The sequence below is a fragment of the Thalassophryne amazonica genome, chromosome 16 (genome assembly GCF_902500255.1).
Source record: "Thalassophryne amazonica chromosome 16, fThaAma1.1, whole genome shotgun sequence".
NCBI classification, from domain to species: domain Eukaryota; kingdom Metazoa; phylum Chordata; class Actinopteri; order Batrachoidiformes; family Batrachoididae; genus Thalassophryne; species Thalassophryne amazonica.
Window position 1 is genome coordinate 38944340 of NC_047118.1, and position 20472 is coordinate 38964811.

General features: G+C 41.5%; 1 protein-coding gene and 1 long non-coding RNA gene across 2 annotated transcripts in view; both read right to left on the bottom strand.

Annotated features, from left to right (window-relative positions):
• The window catches only part of LOC117528025 (glutamate receptor ionotropic, NMDA 2B-like), a 378003-nt gene that overhangs the window by 339925 nt on the left and 17606 nt on the right, over nucleotides 1-20472 (bottom strand). The gene's annotated exons all lie outside the window — the stretch shown is intronic.
• Nucleotides 592-18771, bottom strand: LOC117528026. The gene is made up of 3 exons (XR_004565656.1): nucleotides 18760-18771; nucleotides 8447-8452; nucleotides 592-860 (listed from the first exon to the last, which is right to left on the bottom strand). It is a non-coding gene; the product is annotated as an uncharacterized LOC117528026 (long non-coding RNA).

Sequence of the window (20472 nt, forward strand, 5' to 3'; positions counted from 1 at the left end):
AATGAGAAAAAGAAATCCAGGAAATCACATTGTAGGATTTTTAAAGAATTTATTTGTAAATTATGTGGAAAAATAAGTATTTGCTCATAACAAAAGTTCAACTCAGTACTTTGTACATACTTGGTTGGTAACGACAGAGGTCCAAACATTTCCTGTAAGTCTTCACCGGGTTTGCACACACTGTACTGGTATTTTTGGCCCATTCCTCCATGCAGATCTACTCTAGAGGCAGTGATGTTTGGGGCTGTCACATGGGCAGCATGGACTTTCAACTCCCTCCACAAGTTTTCTATGGGGTTGAGGTCTGGAGACTGCTAGGCCACTCCAGGACCTTGAAATGCTTTTTACGGAGCCACTCCTTCATTGCCCAAGAAGTGTGTTTGGGATCATTGTCATGGTAGAGACCCAGCCACGCTGAATCTTCATGCTCTCACTGATGGAAGGAGGTTTTGGCTTAAAAATCTCATGATACATGGCCCCGTTCATTCTTCCCTTAACACGGACTCAGTCGTCTGTCCCCTTTGCAGAAAAAACAGCCCCAAAGCATGATGTTTCCACCCCCATGCTTCACAGTAGATATGGTGTTCTTGGAATGCAACTCAGCATTCTTCGTCCTCCAAACACGACGAGTTGAGTTTTTACCAAAAATGTTCTATTTGGTTTCATCTCACCACAGATATTCTCCCAATCCTCTTCTGGATCATCCATATGCTCTCTGGCAAACTTCAGATGGGCCTGAACATGTACTGGCTCAAGCAGGGGGACACACACCTGGCATAGCAGGATTTGAGCCCCTCTCTGCATAGTCTGTAGCCTTTGTTACTTTGGTCCCAGCTCTCTGCAGGTCATTCATCAGGTCCCTCTGTGTAGTTCTGGATTTTTGTTCGCCGTTCTCATTTTGACCCCATGGGATACATCGTGCATGGAGCCCCAGATCGAGGGAGATTATCAAATGGTCTTGTATGTCTTCCATTTTCTTACAATTGCTCCCACAGTTGATTTATTCACACCAACATGCTTGACTATTGGTAGACTCACTCTTCCCAGCCTGTTGCAGGTCTACAATGTTCGTCCTGGTGCCTTCAACAGCTCTTTGGACTTGGCCATGGGTTGAGTTTGGAGTTTGACTATTTGAGGCTGTGGACAGGTGTCTTTTATACAGATAACGAGTTCCAACAGATGCAATTAATACAGGTAACAGGTGAAGGACAGAAGAGCTTCTTAAAGAAGAAGTTACAGGTCTGTGAGAGCCAAAAATCTTGCTTGTTTGTGGGTGACCAAATACTTATTTTCCACCATAATTTACAAATAAATTCTTTAAAAATCCTACAATTTGATTTCTTGGATTTTTTTTTTTCTCATTTTGTCTCTCATAATTGAAGTGTATGTTGAAAATTACAGACCTCACTCATCTTTCTAAGTAGGAGAACATGCACAATCAGGGGCTGACTAAATACTTTTTAGCCCCACTGTAAATGATTTTCAAGTACTTCTAAACCAATGGCAAACATGCGAATTTCTGAGTTTTCTTTAGTCAAAACAAGAAATTTGAAGCCATCTTGTGAGCTTCTGAGAAATGCTGAAATCTTTTTTTTTTTAACTATTTTCCATTTATTGTTTATGACATTTAAAGCTGTACAGCCTCTGGTTTTTTTAAGATTTAAGTCATAAAAATAATTTTCTTTGGCACGACTGTAATTTTATTCCTTAGCCTTTAAATGAAGGATTCATAATATGACAATAATATGCCAATATGATTCAAATTTTCCCTGTGTGGAATCAATTTAGAATTTCTCCCCCTGAAGGGGAGAATTTCAAGAGATAAGACACTATGACCTATATTTGGTAGCAACGTAACAGATCATCTGGAGGCTGCTTCTAATCTACGCAAGGGATGTTGGGAAGAACACGGTGACTTCCAATCAGAGTAAAAAAAAAAAACAGCATAATGTCAGCTGACTGCTTGCTTTCACAAAATAAACCAAGATGGCAGAAAACACTGAACCATCTTATTTCTGCATAAATCTTGTGTTTCTCATATATTTTTTTAAGGTTAGCGAGAAATAAACACTTCTAAATCTAAAAAATGCTGTTATTAAAACCACACAACACCTCTGAAGTGATGTGCAAGACATCTTATGGAGTGCTAGAGTGTACGCGCATTGAGGAATGCGCATCAAGCAAGTGGGTCAGGTCAAAGGTAATTTCAAAACCTAGCACATGTGCTCACTCCCTCCTGTAGACAGTGGTAAGAAAGAAAAGAAAATATATGCTATGGAATTTCCCTGAGGTAAATATGTTCTCTTCAATAAAATGAGCTGTAATTTAGCAACATGTTACAAAAATACACTGAGCAGGAACCAAATGTTGCCAGTTTTGTGAAATCTGAAAGGCTGTACAGCTTTAATAAGTTGTTATTAACCATCTATAAACACTCACTCAACTGATGGCAAAATAATTAGTTAATAATCACTTAAGAACATAATGGCTAATTGCAGCCCTAGTTAGGAATACAGTTATGAGTGACAGTGAGTGTCCTAGAACTACTAGTCTGATACAGTTAAAGGCTGATTGCCTCGTCATCCTCCATTGCGTTTTATAAACTGTGTTACAGATTTTCTAGCCATCCTTCACTCTCTCATGTATGAGGAAATGACACATTGATATGTTAACAGAATCAACACTTCTTGGACACAGTAATTTAGAATCATTTTTGAAAGTTTAAGTGATATATGTTGATCTCGAGCCACTGAAGCTTCAGAGCACTTAGAAATGTTCTCAGGCCAGGATGGTTTCAAATTGGTGGTAAGTCACCTAATAAGTCCGACTGATCATTATTTTCTCAGTACTGTGTGTAAGCATGCAAACCTCCAAGTACTCGCCACCACCCGCAGCTCTCTCACACACACACACACACACACACACACACACACACACACACACACACACACACACACACACACACCGTTAATGAGGGTGCCATCAGGGTCTGGCTGTGTGACCGCTTTCTAATTGTCTCATCTTTCGAGGTGGCACATTCTTGGGCCGAGGCTTAATTTAACACATGCATCCTCCTGGTATTTACACACTCGCACACAGACTGCATCCTTCCAAAAGTATTTGCCCGCTGCTTTTACCCTGTCATCTTTGCCTTTCTGCCCCTACATTCTCCAACAAATTAACCGGCAAGCCGTTGTCAGGCAACACCATCTGTATTAGAGACAGGCATGCACTGATCCCCTTGTAATTTTCATTGTGCACGCACTCACATGGCACACTTCTCAGACAGCGGCGCTCCGAGAATCCCAAAAATTTAGCTTTGAAATCCTAAGGATGGAAAACTGCTTGGCTTGTGTGCATGGCTCCCTCTGCCATGTCTCACTGAATAGAGATATTTATAAAGTGCCACAGATTCTGATGCATTGTGGCTGATGCCTGGATAACAGAGTGAGCAGTGCAATAATGGTACAGTCATTCAACCTAATCAATGCAGTGCTGAAAACATCAAAATATAATTGTTGAGTTCCACTCTTCCAGCAAGTGTTATCCAAATCCTACAAGGGGCAGACATATTATCTACCATATATATACAATGAAAGAAATGCAGAGACATAAGCAGCCACAGTCAAAATTAAGTTTGAAGTCATGACAGCGCCATTGTGCGTTTTTGGCAAATTAACAGATCAACAACTGAACAAAAGAAAGAAAAATTACTCATCTTTATGTTACCACCATTTTCATCATGATGGACATCGACAGGAACACCGGCAAAGCAGTGCAGTTACTCCTACAAGAAAATAAATCCATCAATACAAAACTCAACAGACTATTCACAAGCGAATAGTCTGGCACTTAGGACTGAAAACCTTTCACAAGTCAACGTGAAATACAAAGAGTAACAATTGACTGCACACAAAGAAGATGCTTAATGTTGCAGGAGAGGGGCATCGTCCGCAGCGTATCAAGCTTAATCAGTCGCAGCTCTGTCTCTTTCAGGATCGTATGATAATTTGAGTTTGTGTGCTTGTTTGTTCCACGACTCTTCCGGTGTGTTTGGGCCAGTTTTCACCAAACTTGCTGTGTGCATCAGGGTTCTAGCTACGGTGGGCGGCGCTGGCCGGTACCACCCAGCACTGTAAATTTCCACCTGGCTCTCGCGTTCAAATTGGTTGTCCCGCCCACCATGGATTTTCCAAGAAATTAACTGAAATGTTGCTGAAAAATGTACCAATCTGATCGCATTTCAAGCTTATAGAGTCTTACTTTTGTTTTATTTTGCAATTTCAACCAAATAATTAAAGAAATAAGAAATATATTTCTCATTTTCTTTGTATCCGAGTGCAAACATCAAAGAGATCAGCAATCAGCTGCTTTCAGCATTCTGTGAACACTGAAAGCAGACATTAGAGCTGATAGAGACGCACTCCATTCTGACTTAAAGGAAAAAAAAAATCATCCATAAAAATGTTTCATAATCCAGAGTTGCTTCTGTGTCGACAGATGCTGATATACTCAGAGGTTTATGGCTTATTTTACAGTTTAAAGGTTCCCTGTTTCCAAAAAAACTCAGAGACGCTGAGAGTGAGGGGGAGGGGAGCAGAGGAGAGAGAGCGAGATGGGAGGAGGAGCAGGGGAGGAGCCTCAGTGAATCAGTGAAAGTGAAAAACTGACAATCAAATCAGTCCAGGTTCAGCTCTTGTTCAAACAAGGCAATTAGAGGTTATATTGTTTAACTAATAATAATAAAAAAAAAAAAATAATAATAATAATAATAATAATAATAATGCTATCCCACTCAAACATGTTGGAAAAAACTGTCATGACATAAGAATTCTGCCTGCTTCACAGGATTAAAAGGTACAGTGTAGCATTTTTGAAGAAGAGAGCAAATGTAATATGCCCATCAAATATTAATGTGTTTTTAACCTTTTCAACATTATTTATTTTATTAACTTAGACTTTGACAGAAGCATTTAAAAAACGAACTTTGGTATTACAAATATATATTATTATTATTATTATTTCTTTCAATGCACCTAAAACCACTCCAAAATTAGTTAAACTAGGGTTTGCCAGTAACGTTTTCGAGGCATAAAACCCTATTCACCTTATTCAGGAAGTCAGGGTGGGAGGCTCCATTTTGTCAAGCAACTTCTGGTTTGTCACTACGTCTGATGATTAGCTACGTGGGAACACAGTACGCTAGAAGTGTCCGAACATGAGCAGCATTAATTGTTCAGTTCGTGAGCGCCACAACAACTGGAAGAAGAGAAAACTATCGCTTTCAGAATGAGGTTTTGAACATGGAAAGTAGAGATCTGAGTGCTGTGGATAAGCATTTAACTTGTTCCCTCCTCCATTGAAAGACGAGGATCTCTGGTGCTGGCTAAAGGCGCTGAATTTGAAAAATCCACCCAAACGTCCTGATGTCTGTTCTTTTTATTTTATGGAGAAAAACCCACACCACTAGATCTTTACCCAGAGAAAAGGTTGGACTACAACGCTCCGTTGAAGAAGCCACGGCAGATGCTAGTGAGACAAATGGGTAAGCTGTGTTTGTAGCCTTAGCTGCTATCTAATTTACTCACTTTCTGGCATTTGATACAACCAAGCACTGCATGAAATAACACCATATGTATATTAACGTTATGTAATCTTGGCATTACAGTGGTACTACTTGTCGGGTAGTATTTTAACTTGACTGTGCTTGTATACAAGCACCGCACCACTGTGTGGCACAGAGCTCATAGTTTCTCATAGCCAAATGTCCACGGCGAGTGACAACACAAAGTAGTTGAAAATGATCGAGGGCCAGTTTTTCATGTTCTAGAAGGAGAGAGCATATCTCACCCATATTGGCCTCTCTTCATTGGCTTCCTGTTAATTCTAGAATAGAATTTAAAATTCTTCTTCTTACTTATAAGGTTTTGAATAATCAGGTCCCATCTTATCTTAGGGACCTCGTAGTACCATATCACCCCAATAGAGCACTTCGCTCTCAGACTGCAGGCTTACTTGTAGTTCCTAGGGTTTTTAAGAGTAGAATGGGAGGCAGAGCCTTCAGCTTTCAGGCTCCTCTCCTGTGGAACCAGCTCCCAATTCAGATCAGGGAGACAGACACCCTCTCTACTTTTAAGATTAGGCTTAAAACTTTCCTTTTTGCTAAAGCTTATAGTTAGGGCTGGATCAGGTGACCCTGAATCATCCCTTAGTTATGCTGCTATAGATGTAGACTGCTGGGGGGTTCCCATGATGCACTGTTTCTTTCTCTTTTTGCTCTGTATGCACCACTCTGCATTTAATCATTAGTGATCGATCTCTGCTCCCCTCCACAGCATGTCTTTTTCCTGGTTCTCTCCCTCAGCCCCAACCAGTCCCAGCAGAAGACTGCCCCTCCCTGAGCCTGGTTCTGCTGGAGGTTTCTTCCTGTTAAAAGGGAGTTTTGCCTTCCCACTGTAGCCAAGTGCTTGCTCACAGGGGGTCGTTTTGACCGTTGGGGTTTTACATAATTATTGTATGGCCTTGCCTTACAATATAAAGCGCCTTGGGGCAACTGTTTGTTGTGATTTGGCGCTATATAAAAAAATTGATTGATTGATTGATTGATTGATGTCATCTTCCCACTCTGTTATGACCTGTGGGTGAACCAGAGTCGTTCCCTTTGAGCTTTTCAAAAAGGTTTTTGTTTCTACCCATGGAATATCTTCCATTGAATATATTGAAAACATCGCTCACCAGAAGTCAATCAATCAATCAATCAACTTTTTTCTTATATAGCGCCAAATCACAACAAACAGTTGCCCCAAGGCGCTCCATATTGTAAGGCAAGGCCATACAATAATTATGAAAAACCCCAACGGTCAAAACGACCCCCTATGAGCAAGCACTTGGCCACAGTGGGAAGGAAAAACTCCCTTTTAACAGGAAGAAACCTCCAGCAGAACCAGGCTCAGGGAGGGGCAGTCTTCTGCTGAGACTGGTTGGGGCTGAGGGAAAGAACCAGGAAAAAGACATGCCGAGAAGGGGGGCAGAGATCGATCACTAATGATTAAATGCAGAGTGATGCATACGGAGCAAAAAGAGAAAGAAACAGTGCATCATGGGAACCCCCCCACAGTCTACGTCTAAAGCAACATAACCAAGGGATGGTCCAGGGTCACCCGATCCAGCCCCAACTATAAGCCTTAGCGAAAAGGAAAGTTTTAAGCCTAATCTTAAAAGTAGAGAGGGTATCTGTCTCCCTGATCTGAATTGGGAGCTGGTTCCACAGGAGAGGAGCCTGAAAGCTGAAGGCTCTGCCTCCCATTCTACTCTTACAAACCCTAGGAACTACAAGTAAGCCCGCAGTCTGACAGCGAAGCGCTCTAATGGGGTAATATGGTACTACGAGGTCCCTAAGATAAGATGGGACCTGATTATTCAAAACCTTATAAGTAAGAAGAAGAATTTTAAATTCTATTCTAGAATTAACAGGAAGCCAATGAAGAGAGGCCAACATGGGTGAGATATGCTCTCTCCTGCTAGTCCCCGTCAGTACTCTAGCTGCAGCATTCTGAACCAACTGAAGGCTTTTTAGGGAACTTTTAGGACAACCTGATAATAATGAATTACAATAGTCCAGCCTAGAGGAAATAAATGCATGAATTAGTTTTTCAGCATCACTCTGAGACAAGACCTTTCTGATTTTAGAGATATTGCGTAAATGCAAAAAGGCAGTCCTACATATTTGTTTAATATGCGCTTTGAATGACATATCCTGATCAAAAATGACTCCAAGATTTCTCACAGTATTACTAGAGATCAGGGAAATGCCATCCAGAGTAACGATCTGGTTAGACACCATGGTTCTAAGATTTGTGGGGCCAAGTACAATAACTTCAGTTTTATCTGAGTTTAAAAGCAGGAAATTAGAGGTCATCCATGTCTTTATGTCTGTAAGACAATCCTGCAGTTTAGCTAATTGGTGTGTATCCTCTGGCTTCATGGATAGATAAAGCTGGGTATCATCTGCGTAACAATGAAAATTTAAGCAATACCGTCTAATAATACTGCCTAAGGGAAGCATGTATAAAGTGAATAAAATTGGTCCTAGCACAGAACCTTGTGGAACTCCATAATTAACTTTAGTCTGTGAAGAAGATTCCCCATTTACATGAACAAACTGTAATCTATTAGACAAATATGATTCAAACCACCGCAGCGCAGTGCCTTTAATACCTATGACATGCTCTAATCTCTGTAATAAAATTTTATGGTCAACAGTATCAAAAGCAGCACTGAGGTCCAACAGAACAAGCACAGAGATAAGTCCACTGTCCGAAGCCATAAGAAGATCATTTGTAACCTTCACTAATGCTGTTTCTGTACTATGATGAATTCTAAAACCTGACTGAAACTCTTCAAATAGACCATTCCTCTGCAGGTGATCAGTTAGCTGTTTTACAACTACCCTCTCAAGAATCTTTGAGAGAAAAGGAAGGTTGGAGATTGGCCTATAATTAGCTAAGATAGCTGGGTCAAGTGATGGCTTTTTAAGTAATGGTTTAATTACTGCCACCTTAAAGGCCTGTGGTACATAACCAACTAACAAAGATAGATTGATCATATTTAAGATTGAAGCATTAAATAATGGTAGGACTTCCTTGAGCAGCCTGGCAGGAATGGGGTCTAATAAACATGTTGATGGTTTGGATGAAGTAACTAATGAAAATAACTCAGACAGAACAATCGGAGAGAAAGAGTCTAACCAAATACCGGCATCACTGAAAGCAGCCAAAGATAACGATACATCTTTGGGATGGTTATGAGTAATTTTTTCTCTAATAGTCAAAATTTTGTTAGCAAAGAAAGTCATGAAGTCATTACTAGTTAAAGTTAATGGAATACTCAGCTCAATAGAGCTCTGACTCTTTGTCAGCCTGGCTACAGTGCTGAAAAGAAACCTGGGGTTGTTCTTATTTTCTTCAATTAGTGATGAGTAGAAAGATGTCCTAGCTTTACGGAGGGCTTTTTTATAGAGCAACAAACTCTTTTCCAGGCTAAGTGAAGATCTTCTAAATTAGTGAGACGCCATTTCCTCTCCAACTTACGGGTTATCTGCTTTAAGCTACGAGTTTGTGAGTTATACCACGGAGTCAGACACTTCTGATTTAAGCTCTCTTTTCAGAGGAGCTACAGCATCCAAAGTTGTCTTCAATGAGGATGTAAAACTATTGACGAGATACTCTAACTCCCTTACAGAGTTTAGGTAGCTACTCTGCTCTGTGTTGGTATATGACATTAGAGAACATAAAGAAGGAATCATATCCTTAAACCTAGTTACAGCGCTTTCTGAAAGACTTCTAGTGTAATGAAACTTATTCCCCACTGCAGGGTAGTCCATCAGGGTAAATGTAAATGTTATTAAAAAATGATCAGACAGAAGGGAGTTTTCAGGGAATACTGTTAAGTCTTCTATTTCCATACCATAAGTCAGAACAAGATCTAAAATATGATTAAAGTGGTGGGTGGACTCATTTACTTTTTGAGCAAAGCCGTTAGAGTCTAATAATAGATTAAATGCAGTGTTGAGGCTGTCATTCTCAGCATCTGTGTGGATGTTAAAATCGCCCACTATAATTATCTTATCTGAGCTAAGCACTAAGTCAGACAAAAGGTCTGAAAATTCACAGAGAAACTCACAGTAACGACCAGGTGGACGATAGATAATAACAAATAAAACTGGTTTTTGGGACTTCCAATTTGGATGGACAAGACTAAGAGACAAGCTTTCAAATGAATTAAAGCTCTGTCTAGGTTTTTGATTAATTAATAAGCTGGAATGGAAGATTGCTGCTAATCCTTCCACCCCGGCCCGTGCTACGAGCATTCTGACAGTTAGTGTGACTCGGGGGTGTTGACTCATTTAAACTAACATATTCATCCTGCTGTAACCAGGTTTCTGTTAGGCAGAATAAATCAATACGTTGATCAATTATTATATCATTTACCAACAGGGACTTAGAAGAGAGAGACCTAATGTTTAATAGACCACATTTAACTGTTTTAGTCTGTGGTGCAATTGAAGGTGCTATATTATTTTTTCTTTTTGAATTTTTATGCTTAAATAGATTTTTGCTGGTTATTGGTGGTCTGGGAGCAGGCACCGTCTCTACGGGGATGGGGTAATGAGGGGATGGCAGGGGGAGAGAAGCTGCAGAGAGGTGTATAAGACCACAGCTCTGCCTCCTGGTCCCAACGCTAGACAGTCACAGTTTGGAGGATCCAAAAAAAAATTGGCCAGATTTCTAGAAATGAGAGCTGCTCCCTCTAAAGTGGGATGGATGCCGTCTCTCCTAACAAGACCAGGTTTTCCCCAGAAGCTTTGCCAATTATCAATGAAGCCCACCTCATTTTTTGGACACCACTCAGACAGCCAGCAATTCAAGGAGAACATGCGGCTAAACATGTCACTCCCGGTCTGATTGGGGAGGGGCCCAGAGAAAACAACAGAGTCCGACATTGTTTTTGCAAAGTTACACACCGATTTAATGTTAATTTTAGTGACCTCCGATTGACGTAACCGAGTGTCATTACTGCCGACGTGAATTACAATCTTACCAAATTTACGCTTAGCCTTAGCCAGCAATTTCAAATGTCCTTTGATGTCGCCTGCTCTGGCCCCCGGAAGACAATTGACAATGGTTGCTGGTGTCGCTAACTTCACATTTCTCAAAACAGAGTCGCCAATAACCAGAGTTTGATCCTCGGCGAGTGTATCGTCGAGTGGGGAAAAACGGTTAGAGATGTGAACGGGTTGACGGTGTACACGGGGCTTCTGTTTAGGGCTACGCTTCCTCCTCACAGTCACCCAGTCAGCCTGCTTTCCCGACTGCACGGGATCTGCCAGGGGGGAACTAACGGCGGCTAAGCTACCTTGGTCCGCACCGACTACAGGGGCCTGGCTAGCTGTAGAATTTTCCAAGGTGCGGAGCCGAGCCTCCAATTCGCCCAGCCTGGCCTCCAAAGCTACGAATAAGCTGCACTTATTACAAGTACCGTTACTGCTAAAGGAGGCCGAGGAATAACTAAACATTTCACACCCAGAGCAGAAAAGTACGGGAGAGACAGGAGAAGCCGCCATGCTAAATCGGCTAAGAGCTAGTAGCTGCGCTAAGCTAGCGGATTCCCAAAAACACACAAAGTGAATAATGTGCAAATAATCCAGAGGTGATTCAGCAGAAGGAGTGCCCCAATCAAGGCACCAAACAGGCCATGAAGCAGCACAGGCAACGCACGACAACAGCGAACGCACGACAACGGTGCTAAAATAAAATAAAAATAAAAAAATAAAAACGAAAGCGTTAGCAAGCTAGTTAGCTTGCCAACGCTAATGAAAGTTAGCTGATAAAAGTGCTCCGTCGCGATGTTTCGACCGTTAGAGGTCTTCCTTAGGCGTTGGAGCACAGTAAAAAAGTTAAAAAAAGTAAAAAGGTAAAAAAGTAAAAAAGTCTTGAAGAAGACTGTTAGTTCAAGTCCAAAGCAGCAGGTAGCAGTCTCTGTGTAAACAGTCCCAACAGAGAGCCAAAATTCTGATGCAATCTCACTCCGAAGACCAAGACAAAACGGAAATGCCTCTGTTGTAAAAGTGGGCGGGGCTGAATAAGGTGAATAGCTTCGGGGGCTCTGCCCCCTTGACCCCCAGCCGTGAGTCGCCATCTCGTAATTTACCCAGCACTAAAATGGTTCGAGCTAGAACCCTGGTGTGCATGTAGGTCGACTTCAGAATTGCCCTTAAGGGGGATAACAAAGGTCAACATTGTAGTTTATCTGTTTCTTCCCCTACTCCTCACAGGTCCTCTGGCTGATTTTCACCAAACTTGATATGCAGGTAGATGCCAGAATTACTATTAAATGGTTTGTTTCAGAAAAGGTCAGGGTCACTGTGGTCAAAGGTCAAAATTTTAAGTTTTCCCTCATGTCCACCAAACCTATAGGTTCTGGAACTGGCCAGGTGAGATCAAATTTACCAAAAGTCAGTCATGGTGGTCAAGGTCAACCTGTTTATACCCTGATTTTTTTTTTTTTATAAGTAGAAAAAGTTGCATTAGTACCTTTGAAATTTTTTATTGTGAGTAGAAAATGACAGTGATACACTTCGGCAACAACTGCTGCCAGTGGGGCAAAACAGGGTTAATGTCAAAATTTCAGTTTTTTACACCGATTTTTGCCAGACTTGACACAGCATTGCAGGTGGGTTCTGGAATTGCTCAGGCAAGGTAACATTTGTCAAAGGCCAATCATTGGGGCCAAGGCCATGTCTGTCTGTCTGCTTGCTGGTTTTCTCCTCCCAGGTTCTGTCACTGAATCATAGCAAACTTCATATATCAATGAAGGTTGACCCTGAAATTGTCCTGAAAGATGTTTAACAAACTTTAAGAAGCTCACCATGACAACCAACATAAAACTGTCCAATTAACAGAATAATTAGACAATTATTTTTCGATGCCGTTGTCTCAGAATCCTGTGAGCTCCTGTGACGTCACTATGTTCCTGCCTTTATTAAGATAAAATCTTTCCTAATGATAATTTCAGCAGTGAAAACAGCACATTTTTTAAATATAAAACTGCAGGAGGGAAGCTATTTTCTCTATGTCTTGAACAGCAGGCAGACATTTGATATGCTTGATGATGATCAACAGTTGTTTAGTTCACGCAAGTTTCCTTTGTAGGTTGTAAGACCAGTGCAGCTACACATTTGTTTCTAACAGTGTACTTATTAATTCAAGGAAATAAAAAGCATATTCGCATGAGGTTGCATGCTATAATGTAGCAATGTTTTCTAGCTCCAGTTTCCCTGGTCTACCACTAGATGTTCTGTATACGCATGATCAGAGCTGTGTGTAAATTTACACACATTCCTAAGTGTAAGTACAAGTTGGTAAATTCCACACTTTGCACAGAAATGTTCATACCCACAGTTTAAGCAAAAATCTGTGCATATGAATGAATGATAAATGAACTGGCCTGATTGCTACTTGGCAAAATGTTAGATTGCCCTAGCCCTAACTATCTTTATTCCCATGTGTATTACTGCAAAGTATTTGGAATATTAGATGGAATCTTTGCTGTTTTGTGACAGATTGGCAGGAAGATTATTTTGCCCTTATTGTCCTTTCCGCCTGGTACTCTTTCCATTCACTCTCTGCATCCCGACTTGTGCTACATTACCGGCTTTGTCAAAATGTGTATGAACTCCCTTGGGGAGGCATTACCTGCCCAGTGGGAGTTCTGCTAAAGTCTTGGTGGGTTTTCTTCCTAAACACAACCCAATGAATAACATTTAATATTAATATTAATATCTAGTGACACCCAGACTTACTCACAAGGCTGCAGGCCGGACTGAGGCAGCTAAGAACCTGAAAAATACTGTGGTTGCAAATGTGGCTTCATGCCCACATCCCCCAACTGCCCATGAGAATACATTAAAGAAGGGACGAGGTTCACTGAGCATTGTTAGCCATTTAATCTTTGCAACGTCAGAAATATATTTTTAGACATACCCACACCCCCACCCCACCCAAGGTTCACCTGCTCAATCACCATCATTTAATCTTTTGTTTCGGGGTGCAGCTCTCCCCTGGTAGAATGCTACATCTGGGAAAAATATCCGTTTTCTCCTTTAAACTGATTTACTGTCCAACACAGATTTCATAATTGGATTAAAAACAGTTTAACGGAGTGGAGATGATGAAAAAGTACTATGTTTCACACAACAAAACAAAGAAGCACAACACAACAAAGGAAATGCTCCCTCCAAAATGTTGACAACAAATAAAACAGAGGGGCACTTGGCAGAGTGCAAACCTACACCAAGCTGCAACAGGCCCTTCAAATATATTCAACTCTGCCTATAATTCAACCCTTTCAAGATACAGTAGTGTTCAGAATAATAGTAGTGCTATGTGACTAAAAAGATTAATCCAGGTTTTGAGTATATTTCTTATTGTTACATGGGAAACAAGGTACCAGTAGATTCAGTAGATTCTCACAAATCCAACAAGCCCAAGCATTCATGATATGCACACTCTTAAGGCTATGAAATTGGGCTATTAGTAAAAAAAAAAGTAGAAAGGGGTGTTCACAATAATAGTAGCATCTGCTGTTGATGCTACAAACTCAAAACTATTATGTTCAAACTGCTTTTTTAGCAATCCTGTGAATCACTAAACTAGTATTTAGTTGTATAACCACAGTTTTTCACAATTGCTTCACATCTGCGAGGCATTAATTTTGTTGCTTTGGAACCAAGATTTTGCTCGGTTACTAGTGTGCTTGGAGTCATTGTCTTGTTGAAACACCCATTTCAAGGGCATGTCCTCTTCAGCATAAGGCAACATGACCTCTTCAAGTATTTTGACATATCCAAACTGACCCATGATACCTGGTATGCGATATATAGGCCCAACACCATAATAGGAGAAACATGCATATCATGATGCTTGCACCACCATGCTTCACTGTCTTCACTGTGAACTGTGGCTTGAATTTAGAGTTTGGGGGTCGTCTCACAAACTGTCTGCGGCCCTTGGACCCAAAAAGAACAGTTTTACTCTCATCAGTCCACAAAATATTCCTCCATTTCTCTTTAGGCCAGTTGATGTATTCTTTGGCAAATTGTAACCTCTTCTGCACGTCTTTTATTTAACAGAGGGACTTTGCGGGGGATTCTTGAAAATAAATTAGCTTCACACAGGCGTCTTCTAACTGTCACAGCACTTACAGGTAACTCCAGACTGTCTTTGATCATCCTGGAGCTGAACAATGGGTGAGCCTTTGCCATTCTGATTATTCCTCTATCCATTTTGATGGTTGTTTTCCGTTTTCTTCCATGCGTCTCTGGTTTTTTTGTCCATTTTCAAATCAAATCAAATCAATTTTTATTTATATAGCGCCAAATCACAACAAACAGTTGCCCCAAGGTGCTTCATATTGTAAGGCAAAAGCCATACAATAATTACAGAAAAACCCCAACGGTCAAAACAACCCCCTGTGAGCAAGCACTTGGTGACAGTGGGAAGGAAAAACTCCCTTTTAACAGGAAGAAACCTCCAGCAGAACCAGGCTCAGGAAGGGGCAGTCTTCTGCTGGGACTGGTTGGGGCTGAGGGGAGAGAATCAGGAAAAAGACATGCTGTGGAAGAGAGCAGAGATCAATCACTAATGATTAAATGCAGAGTGGTGCATACAGAGCAAAAAGAGAAAGAAACACTCAGTGCATCATGGGAAACCCCCCAGCAGTCTAAGTCTATAGCAGCATAACTAAGGGATGGTTCAGGGTCACCTGATCCAGCCCTAACTATAAGCTTTAGCAAAAAGGAAAGCTTTAAGCCTAATCTTAAAAGTACAGAGGGTGTCTGTCTCCCTGATCTGAATTGGGAGCTGGTTCCACAGGAGAGGAGCCTGAAAGCTGAAGGCTCTGCCTCCCATTCTACTCTTAAAAACCCTAGGAAATACAAGTAAGCCTGCAGTCTGAGAGCAAAGTGCTCTATTGGGGTGATACGGTACTATGAGGTCCCTAAGATAAGATGGGACCTGATTATTCAAAACCTTATACGTAAGAAGAAGAATTTTAAATTCTATTCTAGAATTAACAGGAAGCCAATGAAGAGAGGCCAATATGGGTGAAATATGCTCTCTCCTTCTAGTCCCCGTCAGTACTCTAACTGCAGCATTTTGAATTAACTGAAGGCTTTTCAGGGAAATTTTAGGACAACCTGATAATAATGAATTACAATAGTCCAGCCTAGAGGAAATAAATGCATGAATTAGTTGTTCAGCATCACTCTGAGACAAGACCTTTCTAATTTTAGAGATATTGCACAATGCAAAAAAGCAGTCCTACATATTTGCTTAATATGCGCATTGAAGGACATATCCTGATCAAAAATGACTCCAAGATTTCTCACAGTATTACTAGAGGTCAGGGTAATGCCATCCAGAGTAAGGATCTGGTTAGACACCATGTTTCTAAGATTTGTGGGGCCAAGTACATTAACTTCAGTTTTATCTGAATTTAAAAGCAGGAAATTAGAGGTCATCCATGTCTTTATGTCTGTAAGACATTCCTGCAGTTTAACTAATTGGTGTGTGTCCTCTGACTTCATGGATAGATAAAGCTGGGTATCATCTGCATAACAATGAAAATTTAAGTAATGCTTTCTAATAATACTGCCTAAGGGCCATGTCCCAGTGGCGTTTAGGAGGATCTGCGGATGGAATGCGCACAAAAGTGGCCCACATCCGCCAAACAACCGCAGTAACCGTGTAACATTCCTGTATGAGTCGGCCGCCATCTGAACACGTCCGTGATCATCCGCAGAGGCATGCATGTCCGCAGCCAGGTTTTTTGAGCGGCTCAAAAATCCTGCTGCGGATGAGATCCGCATCACTGCCTGAACACATACTGAAGACATACGCAGGACATACACAACCAACGCGCTGCATATCCCCTGTCATCCGCTGATATCCGCAACTGACAGGTTGGCGCGGCTTGGCAGCGGACCGGACGGCCACATCACGGTCGCAAATGGTATGTCGCGCATGCAGACAGAGTGGGCACGGATGAAGCGAGTGCATCACGGCCGCTGTGCCCCTCATGGGGACGCCTCCGCGGTCGCCTTCGCTTCTGTTCCCTGTTATATCCGCTTTTCTTCCTCATGTATTTGCTGATCCACCCCGGGACATTTGTTATTTCCACCCACCTTTGTTGCAGACGCTCAGCTTTTGTCTCCTCATTTCATGCGCAAATCCTCCTAAACGCCAGTGGGACAGGGCCCTAAGGGAAGCATGTATAAAGTGAATAAAATTGGTCCTAGCACAGAACCTTGTGGAACTTTATAAGTAACCTTAGTCTGTGAAGAAGACTCCCCATTTACATGAACAAATTGTAATCTATTAGATAAATATGATTCAAACCACCGCAGCGCAGTGCCTTTAATACCTATGGCATGCTCTAATCTCTGTAATAAAATTTTATGGTCAACAGTATCAAAAGCAGCACTGAGGTCTAACAGGACAAGCACAGAGATGAGTCCACTGTCTGAGGCCATAAGAAGATCATTTGTAACCTTCACTAATGCTATTTCTGTACTATGCTGAATTCTAAAACCTGACTGAAACTCTTCAAATAGACCATTCCTCTGCAGATGATCAGTTAGCTGTTTTACAACTACCCTTTCAAGAATTTTTGAGATTTTAAAGCATTGGAGATCATTGTAGATGAACAGCCTATAATTTTTTGCACCTGCGTATAGGTTTTCCCCTCTCCAATCAACTTTTTAATCAAACTACGCTGTTCTTCTGAACAATGTCTTGAACATCCCATTTTCCTCAGGCTTTCAAAGAGAAAAGCATGTTCAATAGGTGCTGGCTTCATCCTTAAATAGGGGACACCTGATTCACACCCGTTTGTTCCACAAAATTGACTAACTCACTGACTGAATGCCTATTATTGTGAACACCCCCTTTTCTACTTTTTTTTACTAATAGCCCAATTTCATAGCCTTAACAGTGTGCATATCATGAATGCTTGGTCTTGTTGGATTTATTAGAATCTACTGAATCTACTGGTACCTTGTTTCCCATGTAACAATAAGAAATATACTCAAAACCTGGATTAATCTTTTTAGTCACATAGCACTACAATTATTCTGAACACTACTGTTGTGTGGGCCGCTGAAGAGGAGGTACTGCTGGCCCACCACCACCAGAGGGCGCCCTGTCTGGAGTGCGGGCTCCAGGCACCAGAGGGCGCTGCCGCCTCACAGGAGCAGCCGGGGTGACAGCTGTCACTTATCGCCTACAACAGCTGTCACCAATCATCCAATCAGCAGTGGTATATCAGCAGGATGACATCTCCACCTCTTTGCCGAGATATCGCTCTACCAAGGAGGTAACGATCTCAGCTGACTGTCTCTGACAGGAATATCTATTGCTTGTGTGTGTTGGACAGCAGATATTCTGTTTCTTTTTTCGACGAGAGGTGGAGGTGGCATTCCCACCATACGTGTTGCTGGGTGCACACGCACCCACATCTAACTGTTTTTGTTCCTCGCCAGCAGTACCAGATCCGACAAGCGGAGGCAGTGGCCACCTGGGTGTTCGGGACTTGGCGGCTCCAGTATTCCCGGGGTTCGGTGGCGGAGGAAATCGTGTGGTTCCGGTTCTGCTTTGGACGGACGTCTCTTATCTTCGAGCCTGCCCACACGTCACCCTTGTAATTGACTGTCTGTTAAATTTCACATTCGCCGTGTTGGTTGTGCTTCTTCACAACAGTAAAGTGTTGTTATTTGACTTCCTTCATTGTCCGTTCATTTGCGCCCCTGTTGTGGGTCCGTGTTCCTACACTTTCCCAACAACTACTGTATGCATGATTTGATTTATTCATTTATTTATCTTTTTTTTACATTGAGATGCAGGAATTATTTCAATGTGTACAGACACCTGGCGGCAGCAGAAACTGCACAATGAATGGCTTCATGAAAGGAAAAGTTGGACAGGACTCCAGACTTGAACAGGAACAATGATGCAAAAACAAACTTACAAGCTGACAAACACAAAGTGAATTAATGGACATATGTACTGTGCTGAACAAATAAACAAAGAGGCAAGATCGGTGCATCACACAAACAAGAGACAGGTGTGTTAATAAGGCAAGTACTGCAAGGTACTTACCCAGAAAACACACAGGAAAAAACACAACAATGCACGTGAGAAAGACCATATGAATGCACACAGGGAAACCACATGATAGAAAAAGAGGGTAAACTAAAGGGGGTGATCAATTGAGCTATGTTTGCCAAAATGAGTGCTTTGAGAAATACAAAGAACCAAGATATCAACCAAACATCCAACAGAATGCAGGAGAAAATATAATGTTCTTGGCAGAGGTACCAAAAGCAGCATTGCCTCTCACCGTTCTAACATTGTGGTGAAAGAAAAGTGCAATTAAAGTAAAATAAATCAAATCAAATCAATTTTATTTATATAGCGCCAAATCACAACAAACAGCTGCCCCAAGGCGCTTTATATTGTAAGGCAAGGCCATACAATAATTACGTAAAAACCCCAACGGTCAAAACGACCCCCTGTGAGCAAGCACTTGGCGACAGTGGGAAGGAAAAACTCCCTTTTAACAGGAAGAAACCTCCAGCAGAACCAGGCTCAGGGAGGGGCAGTCTTCTGCTGGGACTGGTTGGGGCTGAGGGAGAGAACCAGGAAAAAGACATAATGTGGAAGAGAGCAGAGATCAAGCACTAATGATTAAATGCAGAGTGGTGCATACAGAGCAAAAAGAGAAAGAAACACTCAGTGCATCATGGGAACCCCCCAGCAGTCTAAGTCTATAGCAGCATAACTAAGGGATGGTTCAGGGTCACCCTATCCAGCCCCAACTATAAGCTTTAGCAAAAAGGAAAGTTTTAAGCCTAATCTTAAAAGTAGAGAGGGTGTCTGTCTCCCTGATCTGAATTGGGAGCTGGTTCCAGAGGAGAGGAGCCTGAAAGCTGAAGGCTCTGCCTCCCATGCTACTCTTACAAACCCTAGGAACTACAAGTAAGCCTGCAGTCTGAGAGCGAAGCGCTCTATTGGGGTGATATGGTACTATGAGGTCCCTAAGATAAGATGGGACCTGATTATTCAAAACCTTATAAGTAAGAAGAAGAATTTTAAATTCTATTCTAGAATTAACAGGAAGCCCATGAAGAGAGGCCAATATGGGTGAGATATGCTCTCTCCTTCTAGTCCCTGTCAGTACTCTAGCTGCAGCATTTTGAATTAACTGAAGGCTTTTCAGGGAACTTTTAGGACAACCTGATAATAATGAATTACAATAGTCCAGCCTAGAGGAAATAAATGCATGAATTAGTTTTTCAGCATCACTCTGAGACAAGACCTTTCTAATTTTAGAGATATTGCGCAAATGCAAAAAAGCAGTCCTACATATTTGTTTAATATGCGCATTGAAAGACATATCCTGATCAAAAATGACTCCAAGATTTCTCACAGTATTACTAGAGGTCAGGGTAATGCCATCCAGAGTAAGGATCTGGTTAGACACCATGTTTCTAAGATTTGTGGGGCCAAGTACAATAACTTCAGTTTTATCTGAGTTTAAAAGCAGGAAATTAGAGGTCATCCATGTCTTTATGTCTGTAAGACAATCTTGCAGTTTAGCTAATTGGTGTGTGTCCTCTGGCTTCATGGATAGATAAAGCTGGGTATCATCTGCGTAACAATGAAAATTTAAGCAATGCTGTCTAATAATACTGCCTAAGGGAAGCATGTATAAAGTGAATAAAATTGGTCCTAGCACATAACCTTGTGGAACTCCATAATTAACCTTAGTCTATGAAGAAGATTCCCCATTTACATGAACAAATTGTAATCTATTAGATAAATATGATTCAAACCACCGCAGCACAGTGCCTTTAAT